The 12,971-nt window shown below is 42.2% G+C and overlaps 1 protein-coding gene across 1 annotated transcript in view; it reads left to right on the top strand.

Moving 5' to 3' along the window:
- Positions 1 to 9,275: 9,275 nt before the first annotated feature.
- The window catches only part of LOC126484098 (UDP-glycosyltransferase UGT5-like), a 118,612-nt gene continuing 114,916 nt past the window's right edge, over positions 9,276 to 12,971 (top strand). Inside the window, exon 1 of the mRNA XM_050107474.1 lies at positions 9,276 to 9,402. The gene's annotated coding sequence lies outside the window, so the exon portion shown is untranslated. The remainder of the gene's footprint in view (positions 9,403 to 12,971) is intronic.

Consider the following 12,971-nt stretch of genomic DNA (forward strand, 5'->3'; position numbering starts at 1 on the left):
GAAAAAAAATGTGTTGCATTATTTATTGAACTGCCCTCGTATTTCGCAGTGTGTACACCACTTCAAGAATTATGGCAGAAGCAAACATGTGGAGTATTTTTTGTGTGAAGTGTCACTTCCTATTTCAATTGCTCACGAAAAATGCAGTGTAATGACTGTCAATGGTCTAAACCTAGTTTTGGTATGTCATGTCGTTAGCTTCCTTCCTATTAGCATACATTTATACAGCTTTCATAAAACCTCCAGCTCATGTGACTTCTATGAAGTTTCTTGTACTAATGTCGTTTATGTCGAATTATAGCAGTTCATTTTCCTATCTTAAAAATATAAGGCACTGAGCGTAAGCAAAACATGCAATAGCGAGTAAATATACCAGTAGTGAACAGAATGTCAACAAGTGGATCCAGCACAATTCTTACAACGAGGCTCTGCCAAGCGAACAATCTATAATTAATGCAATAGTATGACCTAAACTCTATGTTTATACACAGTATATCAGCATTTCTATATACCAAATTAAAGAGTAGTTGTGACGACAAACAGAAATGTATAAATATGCAATCCATACGCATAGCAGTAAACATATATCTTGCGTAATAGACAGGTCATTAGCATCATATCAGCATAAGCAAATAAATGTTCATATGTAATCTTAATAAGTAAACATGAAGGCGCAAGCAGATAAATCACAAAGTATAACTTACATACATAATCACAGTCAGCACAATTAATCAGGTTACAATTATAATTTAAATAAATGAGCACAGCAGGCATATAATAAAAAAATATGACATCAGTGAAAAAGCATAGCAGCCAAGCGATGCATAATATACACAAGTTACAACCCAGTTCATTAATAATCATTGTCAAAATCAGTTAACGTACGCAAGCACGTCGCTTCACAAGTAATTTCATAGAACATGAAATTTAGCACAAAGTATGAATCACGTAATCGCGAGCAGCAAATTACGTCTAAAGTACGTACCTAAGTGGAAATATGTTACCTGAGAAATGAACTCAATTAATAGTTACCTTTTTAGTTTATTAGTTTCTTCTTCGAAATTACATTCTTCCTGAAAATTTCTCGATAGCAAGTCGTCTTAACGTCGAACACGCACAGAATTTACCTGAAGTTCTTAAATATTTTATACAACCGTATCCTGAAAAATACTGAATGTTAATAACATAATTCATCAAGTCACTATAGCTTTATACTGAATTTAGTCGGAGAAATTAAGCTGTGTATTTGTTTAAGGCTGTCAGTGCATTCGCACTGAGCGCTCGATCAGCTGTAGGCGCGTGACGTAGGAAGCAATTCAAATGGCTCTGAGCACTATGGGACTTAACATCTATGGTCATCAGTCCCCTAGAACTTAGAACTACTTAAACCTACCTAACCTAAGGACAGCACACAACACCCAGCCATCACGAGGCAGAGAAAATCCCTGACCCCGCCGGGAATCGAACCCGGGAACCCGGGCGTGGGAAGCGAGAACGCTACCGCACGACCACGAGATGCGGGCAGGAAGCAATTGTTTGCGGTCAACGACTGCCCTGTGCGGCGCGCAGACTTGACTGTTGCTTTGAGTATGTGTCGCCGCCAAAACACAGCGCGGTATCCTTGTACTCTCCGCATGTTTACATGTAGCTGTTAGTTTATCACAAGTATGTCATTCTACAAAAATTTTTCAAAAGTATACCATTCCACAAAAATTTTAACGTTTGATATGTGATGTATTCCTTTAGAGCGCCGAGATTTAAGAGTTTCTACTTCGACAGTGTTATCATGAATAATTTTGCGAATTCTATATGGACCGTTATAAAGCAGAAAAAATTTGCGACACAAGCCTTTTCCTTTGTGAGATAGACGATGAGACTTAATTAACACCTTTTGACCAACTGACAAAATTTTTAAACGACCAGGATGTTTAGCTGATTTCTCTCTTCTAGCAGCCGCAGATGCAATATTTTGTAGAGCCAGGTTGACAACTTCAGAATGCCGCAGTTTCCGTGAAGGCGGAAAAGGAACGATTTCAGATATGCGATTTGTCAGTGCTTTGTTTTTTAATATCAATATAGGCGGTAAAGAAGTTGAATCATTAGGGAGTTCATTCAGAATGTCTTGAAAAATATGAAGATACTGATCCCAAGTTCTGTGATTCTGATGACAATAAAGACGACACAATTTATTGATTTCCTTCATCCATCTTTCTGAAGCGTTAGATTGATGGTGATAAAGTGAAATGAAAATTGGTTTGATTTTACGACGCCGTAGAGTACGAAGCCAAATTTTAGAACGAAACTGTGATCCATTATCTGATATAACCTTATCAACATGACCAACTTCTTTAAGAAAATGGTTAATGAAAGCATTAGATACTGAACGAGCTGTTGCTTTGCGTAAAGGTGTAAAACACACATATTTTGATGTCAACTCCACTGCTACGAAAATGTACGCAAAACCATTAGTAGATCGAACCACTGGACCGAACAAATCGACTGCAGCCATCTCCTTTAATTTCGCTGGAATGATAGGAAACAACGGTGCTCTGTGAGAAATTGTTGGTGGTTTAGCCTTTTGACATAATTTGCATTTGGCAAGAACAGATCGAATACGTTTTTCCATATTACTGAAGTAGCAATTTTCTCGTAATTTGTGAAAGCATTTTCTGGGTCCAAAGTGTGCATAACTGAAATGCGTATACCAAATCAGCTTATTAACCCACTCATCAGGAATACAAACTAACCAAACAGAGTTGTCGACCGATTTTCGTTTAAAAAGAATGTCGTTGCGAACTAAATAATGCTGTCTAATCGCTACGCTTTCCTTTCTCCTCCACTTCTCCTTAATGTCCTTCCAGATTGGATCCTTATTTTGCTCCTTAGCGATGTCCTGGAGCGAAGACGAAATAAAGTTCTCAAACGCAACACCTTGAATATACGAGGGCAGTTCAATAAGTAATGCAACACATTTTTTTTCTGAAACAGGGGTTGTTTTATTCAGCATTGAAATACACCAGGTTATTCCCCAATCTTTTAGCTACACAACACTATTTTTCAACGTAATCTCCATTCAATGCTACGGCCTTACGCCACCTTGAAATGAGGGCCTGTATGCCTGCACGGTACCATTCCACTGGTCGATGTCGGAGCCAACGTCGTACTGCATCAATAACTTCTTCATCATCCGCGTAGTGCCACCCACGGATTGCGTCCTTCATTGGGCCAAACATATGGAAATCCGACGGTGCGAGATCTGGGCTGTAGGGTGCATGAGGAAGAACAGTCCACTGAAGTTTTGTGAGCTCCTCTTGGGTGCGAAGACTTGTGTGAGGTCTTGCGATGTCATGAAGAAGGAGAAGTTCGTTCAGATTTTTGTGCCTACGAACACGCTGAAGTCGTTTCTTCAATTTCTGAAGAGTAGCACAATACACTTCAGAGTTGATCGTTTGACCATGGGGAAGGACATCGAACAGAATAGCCGCTTCAGCGTCCCAGAAGACTGTAACCATGACTTTACCGGCTGAGGGTATGGCTTTAAACTTTTTCTTGGTAGGGGAGTGGATGTGGCGCCACTCCATTGATTGCCGTTTTGTTTCAGGTTCGAAGTGATGAACCCATGTTTCATCGCCTGTAACAATCTTTGACAAGAAATTGTCACCCTCAGCCACATGACGAGCAAGCAATTCCGCACAGATGGTTCTCCTTTGCTCTTTATGGTGTTCGGTTAGACAACGAGGGACCCAGCGGGAACAAACCTTTGAATATCCCAACTGGTGAACAATTGTGACAGCATTACCAACAGAGATGTCAAGTTGAGCACTGAGATGTTTGATGGTGATCCGTCGATCATCTCGAACGAGTGTGTTCGCACGCTCCGCCATTGCAGGAGTCACAGCTGTGCACGGCCGGCTCGCACGCGGGAGATCAGACAGTCTTGCTTGACCTTGCGGTGATGATGACACACGCTTTGCCCAACGACTCACCATGCTTTTGTCCACTGCCAGATCACCGTAGACATTCTGCAAGCGCCTATGAATATCTGAGATGCCCTGGTTTTCCGCCAAAAGAAACTCGATCACTGCCCGTTGTTTGCAACGCTAATCCGTTACAGACGCCATTTTAGCAGCTCCGTACAGCGCTGCCACCTGTCGGAAGTCAATGAAACTATACGAGACGAAGCGGGAATGTTTGAAAATATTCCACAAGAAATTTCCGGTTTTTTCAACCAAAATTGACCGAGAAAAAAAATGTGTTGCATTACTTATTGAACTGCCCTCGTACATCAAACAATAATTGTTTTCTTTGCAGTCCTCTTCAGCACTTTGTTTCAAACCCATAGGTGCACGTGATAAAGCATCAGCAACAATATTTGAAGAACCCTGTATGTAAACAATACTAAAATCAAACTCCTGTAGGTACAACGCCCATCGTGACAATCTGCCGTGAGTTAATTTTGTTGACATAAGAAATTCCATAGCTCGATGATCGGTATAAACCTCAGTATGCCTGCCATACAAAAATGTGCGAAATTTTGTGAAAGCCCAAACAACCGCCAAAGCTTCAAGTTCCGTAATCGAATAATTCTTTTCTGATTTAGAGAGAACACGACTTCCAAATGCAATAGTTTTCTGTACTACAACGCCGTTTTTTTCTGTCTCTTGAAATAAATGTGCACCTAGGCCCTTGTATGATGAGTCCGTCACCAAACAAAAATCTTTAGATAAATCCGGATGTGAAAGAAGTGGAGCAGCAACTAAAGCATCACGAAGTTGTTCAAATTCTGACTGAGCTTCCTCGTCCCAACACCAATTAGAATTCTTTCCAGATAGTTCACATAAACGAGGTGTGGCCAAATTGTCCAATCTAACAAAGCGTCTAAGAAAATTACAGACACCAAGGAAACTACGAACATCACGTTTTGTGGTAGGAACAGCATAACTACGAATAGCGTCTAATTTCTCTGGATCAGGAAGAATACCTTCTGTAGAAATAATGTGACCGAGAAATTTCACCTGTGAACGACCAAATTCAGATTTTTCCAAGTTCACAGTAATGCCAACTCTTGCAAAGATACGTAATAATGAATCCAAAATTTTGTTGTGCTCACTCCAAGAATGTTTAGCAATAAGAATATCGTCAACATATGAAGTAATATTGTCATGAAGATAAACAGGTAAAATTTCGTTTAAACTACGATACAGTAAGTCCAAACGGTAATTTCCGAAATCACTTTTGGGTAAATTAGTCATATCCGGTTAATGTTTACTTACTCTCTAGATAGATTGATAGTCGAAGAGTTGGTTTGACAGATGCAAAGAATAGTAAAAGAGTAGGCAGCGGTGCAGAAAACTAAAAGAGAAATAGCACCACTACAGCTCGGGGCCCTGTGCTCGCTACGGCACATATTCACTTAGAGTAGTGAATCCCCTGAGGACTTTAATAGCCGCACATAATTTCCAGTTTGTGACTTAGTGGCAAACTTGGCGGAAGTGCGTACGTAAATTGATCTAACCATGAACATGGATGTATGTCATTCTTAGAGTTACGGAAGATCTTAAATTTCCGAACAGTCAAAAAGTGTTTATAGTCAAAGTTTTCGCCTCGTGGCGACAAAGACCTACCGCGTCTGTCCCAGTCCCAATGACGATTATTGTCAAGTTCGCGCGCCTGGCGCTCTCTTGTCGCATCCCGTAAATGAAACAAATTATTTTCTTCAAAGCCCTCTGCTATCCGTGATTCTAAATTTCTTCTGCTGTCTTTTCCTACGATTTCGCCTTCAATTTGTTTGACTTGCTTTCGTAATGCCTCAACTTCCCTTTTAACGCGTTCATTAAATTTTCCCTGATTTTCAACATGTTTATTTATGTTCTGGTATTCTTCGGTTTCTGCAAATGGCAATGGTGCTGTATCATCTGAATCTCTGTCCTTATTTAAACTAAGATTTGTCAATTTGTCTGAAATCTCCTCAACTCTTTCCGATAAATCACCTATTTGTTCTTTCTGTTTATTTACGTCTTCCGTAAGTGTCGCGACTCTCGTTTCAGTATTAACACATTTAGTAGTTAACTGTTCATACTGTTGTGTTAGGTTATTTAATCTGTCATTTGGTACGAATTCCTCGATTCTCTCAAATATTTCTTCCTTATCTTTTGCACGTTGTAAATTTAACTCTGAAAATTTTTGTACTATCACGCGATCTCTTTCTTCCTGTTCTCTATCCTGTTCCCTTTGTCTAATCTCTACTGCAACTAATCTATTATTGTGAGCATTCAAAATCGGTTGTACTTCTTCTCTGATTTCTTTCTTTAATTCATCTTTCATATTTTCCAATGTTCCCATCTCTGTTTTTAATTCAGATCCAAAGCGTGTTTCCATTGTTCCCATATCAGTTTTTAATTCAGATCGTAAAGTTCCCATCTCTGTTTTAAATTCAGATCGTATCTGTGATCCCACTGTTTTTAATTCAGATCCTAACTGCTCCATTGTTCCCATTTGTAAGTCTAACCGTGTTGTCACTGTTTTTAATTCAGATCCCAAAGTTAATATTACACACATCAACTGCTCCATATTAACTGTTTCAAAATTCTTTTCACCCCTAACATTTCCCGCGAAACCAGTTTCCTTCGTCATAGCTGTAAAGCTATCTGAGTTCGATACTATTCCAGAATCTTCTATCGTTAATCTCGTATTCTGTGAATTTTCTAATTGAGAAAAATTTTGAAATGGTTCCGGCCTATCTTCCCGACTTATTAAATTGTTTTCCACTTCATTATTCATGATACTGTTTTCCTCTGTCGGTGAGTTCGCCATGTTAACAATTTCGTCATTCTCACTATCCATCATTTTTGCCTTTTTCATCGATCGCGTAATCATTTACAAAATATACAAAACTCGTCACTGTACGAAAATTATACACAATGACTCCTTATCTTCAACAATACCATTCACACGAAATATTGCCCTCAAACACGATTAACGAACGATTGAAATAATTGCACTAAATTGTCAAACGCGTATACAAGACAGCAAAACTAAATTCTGAAAAAAAATACCATTAGAAGAATGACAATTACCAAATCTACACATGCAATATAGACTACAATTACTAAACTACAAATTACTACAACAATACTACTGTCTACTATTTTTACAATCAGAAGAATTCCAAGGGACGATCCGAAGCAGCGGTCGCCACGAGCATGGGGGCTTAATTAAATAAAATGCAAATATTTTTAGTAGCTGTATGTCCGATTACGCTGTGTCTCGTAAACGGTTGGCCCTGACTAGTATTATTACGTTATCTGACTGCAAAGAACAACAACAAAGAATGAAATGAAAATTTTCGTTAACACAATTAATTAATTAAGTCCCCAGCAACTATGAAACCTACGAAACCAAAGCACAATTATAACTGTTCTGTATGTGGAAGTATGACGGAACGCACATCTGGCACGGTTCTTGTTCAACAAGACAAGAATTTTTAAATATCATTTATACTGATGTAATGAAAAAATACTATAATTGCGTAAGAAAACCAGAATTACACTCTAATACAAGAACACACGCCAGATGCTTTGTTGACTGAACCTGTAATGACGCATTATTTAGGACACTGAAATAATGAGAAAAAAACAGAAACAGAGTTTGTTACCTCATTTATATTGATGAAAATCACTCTAATCCTTACAATATATCTCCGCACCGACTCTCTACTACCACATCTCAACAAGACTCTTCAGTATCACATCTCAGCAAGCACTCCCTGCTACGAGTTCTTAACAAGCACAGACTACCACGAGTCCTCGACAGGCACTGACTACTACGAGTCCTCGACAAGCACTGTCTACTACGAGCTCTCCCCAAGCACTGTGGAGGCGGCTTAATAATACTCTTTGGCGCAATCTCTGGCGCAGTGGCTCAGTGTAGCCACCTTTCACAGTGTAATGGTTCAAATGGCTCTGAGCACTATGGGACTTAACTTCTGAGGTCATCAGTCCCCTACAACTTAGAACCACTTAAACTGAACTAACCTAAGGACATCACACACATCTATGCCCGAGGTAGAATTCGAACCTGCGACCGTAGTGGTCGCGCGGTTCCAGACTGCAGCGCCTAGAAGCGCTCGGCCACCCCGGCCGGCTAACAGTATAATTACGTGCGTCGAGTTATGTTGACATCGATTTCGTGACTATATTCATTGTTTGATTGAAAATGAAGCGATTTATTTAATTACTTCTTTTTGGTGTATTTTGCATGTCCTGCATTTTCCAAAACAGCAGAGAATGATGAGCTTTCCGCACCAAATAAAAGAGAGATCCAACCCCTGTGAATTTAATTTTATAACTACATAGTATATCTTTTGCTATGTAACTGACGTTGATTTGAATTTCCTGTCATGAGATCCTTTCTCTCCAGGACAGACTGAGTCTTTTTCCCGCCAGTTTCCAAGTGGGGGAGGGTAGGGGAACTGGGGGATATACCAGAGGAAACTCTCTCCTTCCGAACATGCCCTGAAGGCCCAACGGTGCCGACCGGCCGCCATGTCATCCTCAGACCGCAGCCGTCACTGCAGGCGGATATGGAGGGGCATGTGGTCAGCACACTGCTCTCCCGCTGTATGTCAGTTTCCAAGACTGGAGCCTCAACTTCTGAATCAAGTATCTCCTCAGTTTGCCTCACAAGAGCTGCGTTCACGCCGCTTGCCACCAGTGCTCGGCAGACTGGATGGTCACCCATCCAAGTACTAGCTCAGCCCGACAGCGCTTAACTTCGGTAATCTGATGGGAACCGGTATTAACACTGCAACAAGGGCGTTAGCGTTTACCAGAGGGGAAGGGGTTAGTTAATTTTTCGATTTAATTAAATAGTCAATTAATTTGATATCGAAGGTGTTATTGTATCGGCAAGTTATTTCTGAGGGGGTGAGGGATGTGTAGGGTGAGGGGGAGGGGGAGGGGTTTCTTAGAAGGACGGATTTTCCCCAGGGAGTCACAAATCAATTAAGTTTGCCCCTGAATGTATGTAACTCAGACTAAGGAATTGTCTCAGAACGAACACCATCTCACCAATGTCAGCTTAATTTTTACGTCAGACCTGTGGCTGCGCAAAAATTGCACACAGAGCCCTTACCAATGGGAGTCGCGCCATAGAAGCGTAGATCGTTTGTGTGTGTGTGTGTGCGTGCATACGCTAATCGAGGAACTCAGCCACTGATTAAATGAGTGCCGTCCCCGGACGGTGGCAGCGCCGTGAAGGGAGGGCAGTGAGCCGTCTGGGGCTCCCAGAGACCGCGCCTGCGCAGTGCTCTCCGAGACCTGTGCTGAGCGGGCAGCTGCAAGTGCTGGGCTGATTCGAGCTATTCGTGACTACGCCTGTCGCCTTCCACGAGGCGGTTACCCCGTAAGTATACAAGACAATGCTAAAAACACGTTTCACTGAGTGGGTTCGAGGTGCAACGGACTTTAGAGACCGGAACTCTTCAACCTATAACCAGATGGTCTGGTGGCAGAGCAGACTGAAAGCCGGGGGGACAATGCAGATCGTCCTTAGGTCTAGTCAGAAAAGAATATCACAAAATTCGAATGTTACAAACACAGCTATCACAGGCTGCATAATTAACAACAAAATGTTGCTAGAACCCACACTACTCTGGGCCCGGAAAAGTGCAGTTTGTCGATTAACGTAAAATACAAAAGTTGTAGGTAGAGTAAAAAGTTTTGTATAGCCCCGTGAGATGTGCATAATATGCCACAGGCCAGTTGAACACCGGGTTGTGTGGCCTAGCGGCTCTAGGCGCTTCAGTCTGGAAATGCGCGACTGCTACGGTCGCAGGTTCGAATCCTGCCTCGCGCATGGATGTGTGTGACGTCCTTAGGTTTAAGTAGTTCTAAGTTCTAGGGGACTGATGACCTCAGATGTTAAGTCCCATAGTGCTCAGAGCCATTTGAACCATTTGAACCAAGCCAGTTGATCAAAAGACCGTCAAAGAGAATTCCTCCATCCTAAAATAAAATGAAATAAATCATGAAATCAACAATTAAGAGACACTATAATGCTATATATTTCAGTAAGTATCGTGCATAATGCAGTAAAAGATAACATACAAATGTGAAAAGCAGTCTCACAAAACAACATGCTTTGAACATTTTCGATGTGCTTGTATGTTTTGAAACATAAATGCTGGACGTACCCTCATATGGCGAGAGGTGGGAACAGGTGATACACCCAGTAACACTGTCGAGCGTTATCGTCTTGGTGGTCCAGGTGTCATGGTGTGGGGTGGCATAATGTTGCATAGGGGTACTGACCTCCTGTTTTTGAACACGCTACACTCACCGGTCAGCGTTATTGTGATACTGTACAACTTCCCCACGTACGTCTTTTCACGGGTGCATTTATGGCTGACAAAGCGCGGCCGTGTCGAACTGTGGAGTAGTTCTCGCAACCAGAAGATATTCGTCGAATTGACTGGCCCGCGCTTTCCCCAGACCTAAACGCCATCGAGCACGTGCGGGTTGCGTTGCAGAGACGTATTGCTGCACTTCCATATGCGCCAACGTTCATCCAACAGATGTCAATTGCGCTGTTGGAGGATGGAACACCAAACCTCATGAACTCCTCACGAACCTAGTGGCGAGCGTGGGAGCTCATTATTGCCGACCGTGATGATCACAAGCCCTATTGAAAACCACGTCCCACTTTTCCTAATGTGCAGGGGGACCATCATAAATTCCAGTGACTTCACTGTGATTACCGTCTTTGAATAAAAGTGTCATTCGTCTCACTGCGTATTTCTTCCTTTTACCTTCTATACTGCACAGTGGCACTTCTGTCTATGAATCGTCGATGTTTCATTTGAACTACTGTATGTTACTTGGCAGTGACACATGATGCTAAGCTTATTTCGTTCTTACGTTTTATGTACCATTGACCGTGACAGTTATTACTCTGATGTCGTGCGGTTCTAGGCGCTGTAGTCTGGAACCGACCGACCGCTACGGTCGCAGGTTCGAATCCTGCCTCGGGCGTGGATGTGCGTGATGTCCTTAGATTTAATTAGTTCTAAGTTCTAGGCGACTGATGACCCCAGAAGTTAAGTCGCATAGTGCTCAGAGCCATTTGAACCATTTTTTTTTACTCTGATGTAACATGATAAGGCCCAACCGTGGGAAAATAAATAATTTGCTGAATCACGAAATAAACTCTTTATAGCCCCTAGCCGCGGTCGCGCCGCCGTACCTTTTGGCTGTGTGGCCACAGCGCTCCCGCCACCGCTGCTGAATGGCGTTTATTTCTGCACGTGTTTTGATATTTACCATCTGATTTGAAATGGAATCTCAAATGCCAAAGTACACATTGAAGTTCCAGTACCGCAAGAAGCTGTTTGGCTGGACTGAAGAGTTTTTAGCAAACAGAACACAGCATGTTGTTCTCAATGGAGAGACGTCTACAGACGTTAAAGTAACCTCTGGCGTGCCACAGGGGAGTGTTATGGGACCATTGCTTTTCACAATGTATATAAATGACTTAGAAGATAGTGTCGCAAGTTCCATGCGGCTTTTCGCGGATAATGCTGTAGTATACAGAGAAGTTGCAGCATTAGAAAATTGCAGCGAAATGCAGGTAGATCTGCAGCGGATAGGCACTTGGTGCAGGGAGTGGCAACTGACCGTTAACATAGACAAATGTAATGTATTGCGAATACATAGAAAGAAGGATCCTTTATTGTATGATCATATGATAGCGGAACAAACACTGGTAGCAGTTACGTCTGTAAAATATCTGGGAGTATGCGGGCGGAACGATTTGAAGTGCAATGGTCATATAAAATTAATTGTTGGTAAAGCGGGTGCCAGGTTGTGATTCATTGGGAGAGTGCTTAGAAAATGTAGTCCATCAACAAAGGAGGTGGCTTACAAAACACTCGTTCGACCTATACTTGAGTATTGCTAATCAGTGTGGGATCCGTACCAGGTCGGTTGACGGAGGAGATAGGGAAGATCCAAAGAAGAGCGGCCCGTTTTGTCACAGGGTTATTTGGTAAGCGTGATTGCGTTATGGAGATGTTTAGCAAACTCAAGTGATAGACTCTGCAAGAGAGCCGCTCTGCATCGCGGGGTAGCTTGCTCGCCAGGTTTCGAGAGGGTGCGTTTCTGGATAAGGTATCGAATATACTGCTTCCCCCTACTTATACCCCCCGAGGAGATCACGCATGTAAAATTAGAGAGATTAGAGCGCGCACGGAGGCTTTCAGACAGTCGTTCTTCCCGCGAACCATACGCGACTGGAACAGGAAAGGGTGGTAATGACAGTGGAACATAAAGTGTCCTCCGCCACACACCGTTGGGTGGCTTGCGGAGTATAAATGTAGATGTAGAAGACGTTTTTGGAATGGCACAGGATTTTCTGAGTAATGTATACACCGCGAAATTGAGGAACGATGAATACTGCCAAAGGATTATGAAAATGGCGAATGGGGATGCCGAGTACAAGCACAGGCGAGGTGAGTCACGTTACCATTGGTTACGCTGGGTTACGTCTCAGATCTAGGCCTGGCGCACACTAAACAGGCCCTTTCTAAATTTAGTAGTGTACATGGTAACTGCCGACCGGTGGGGCGGTAACACGCACTAAAAAGTGGATAATGATGTGAGAACTGTTGAAAACGATTTACAATCTCACATACCGTCCTTTATCAATATGTGTGGTTTCAAAGCTCTCGTAACTGTGTCGCAAACCAGTGCACTCCCTGTGAGCGCTGACGTGGAAATGTCCTACGTTCGAATCCTGCTCGGGCATGGATGTGTGTGATGTCCTTAGGTTAGTTAGGTTTAAGTAGTTCTAAGTTCTAGGGGACTGGTGACCACAAATGTTAGGTCCCATAGTGCTCAGAGCCATTTGAACCATTTTTTTTGTCCTACGTTCAAGCAAGCATTTCAATAACCTCGCAATCTAATGTTCCTGATCTT

This window comes from Schistocerca serialis, chromosome 6, assembly GCF_023864345.2.
Source record: "Schistocerca serialis cubense isolate TAMUIC-IGC-003099 chromosome 6, iqSchSeri2.2, whole genome shotgun sequence".
Taxonomy (NCBI): Eukaryota; Metazoa; Arthropoda; class Insecta; order Orthoptera; family Acrididae; genus Schistocerca; species Schistocerca serialis.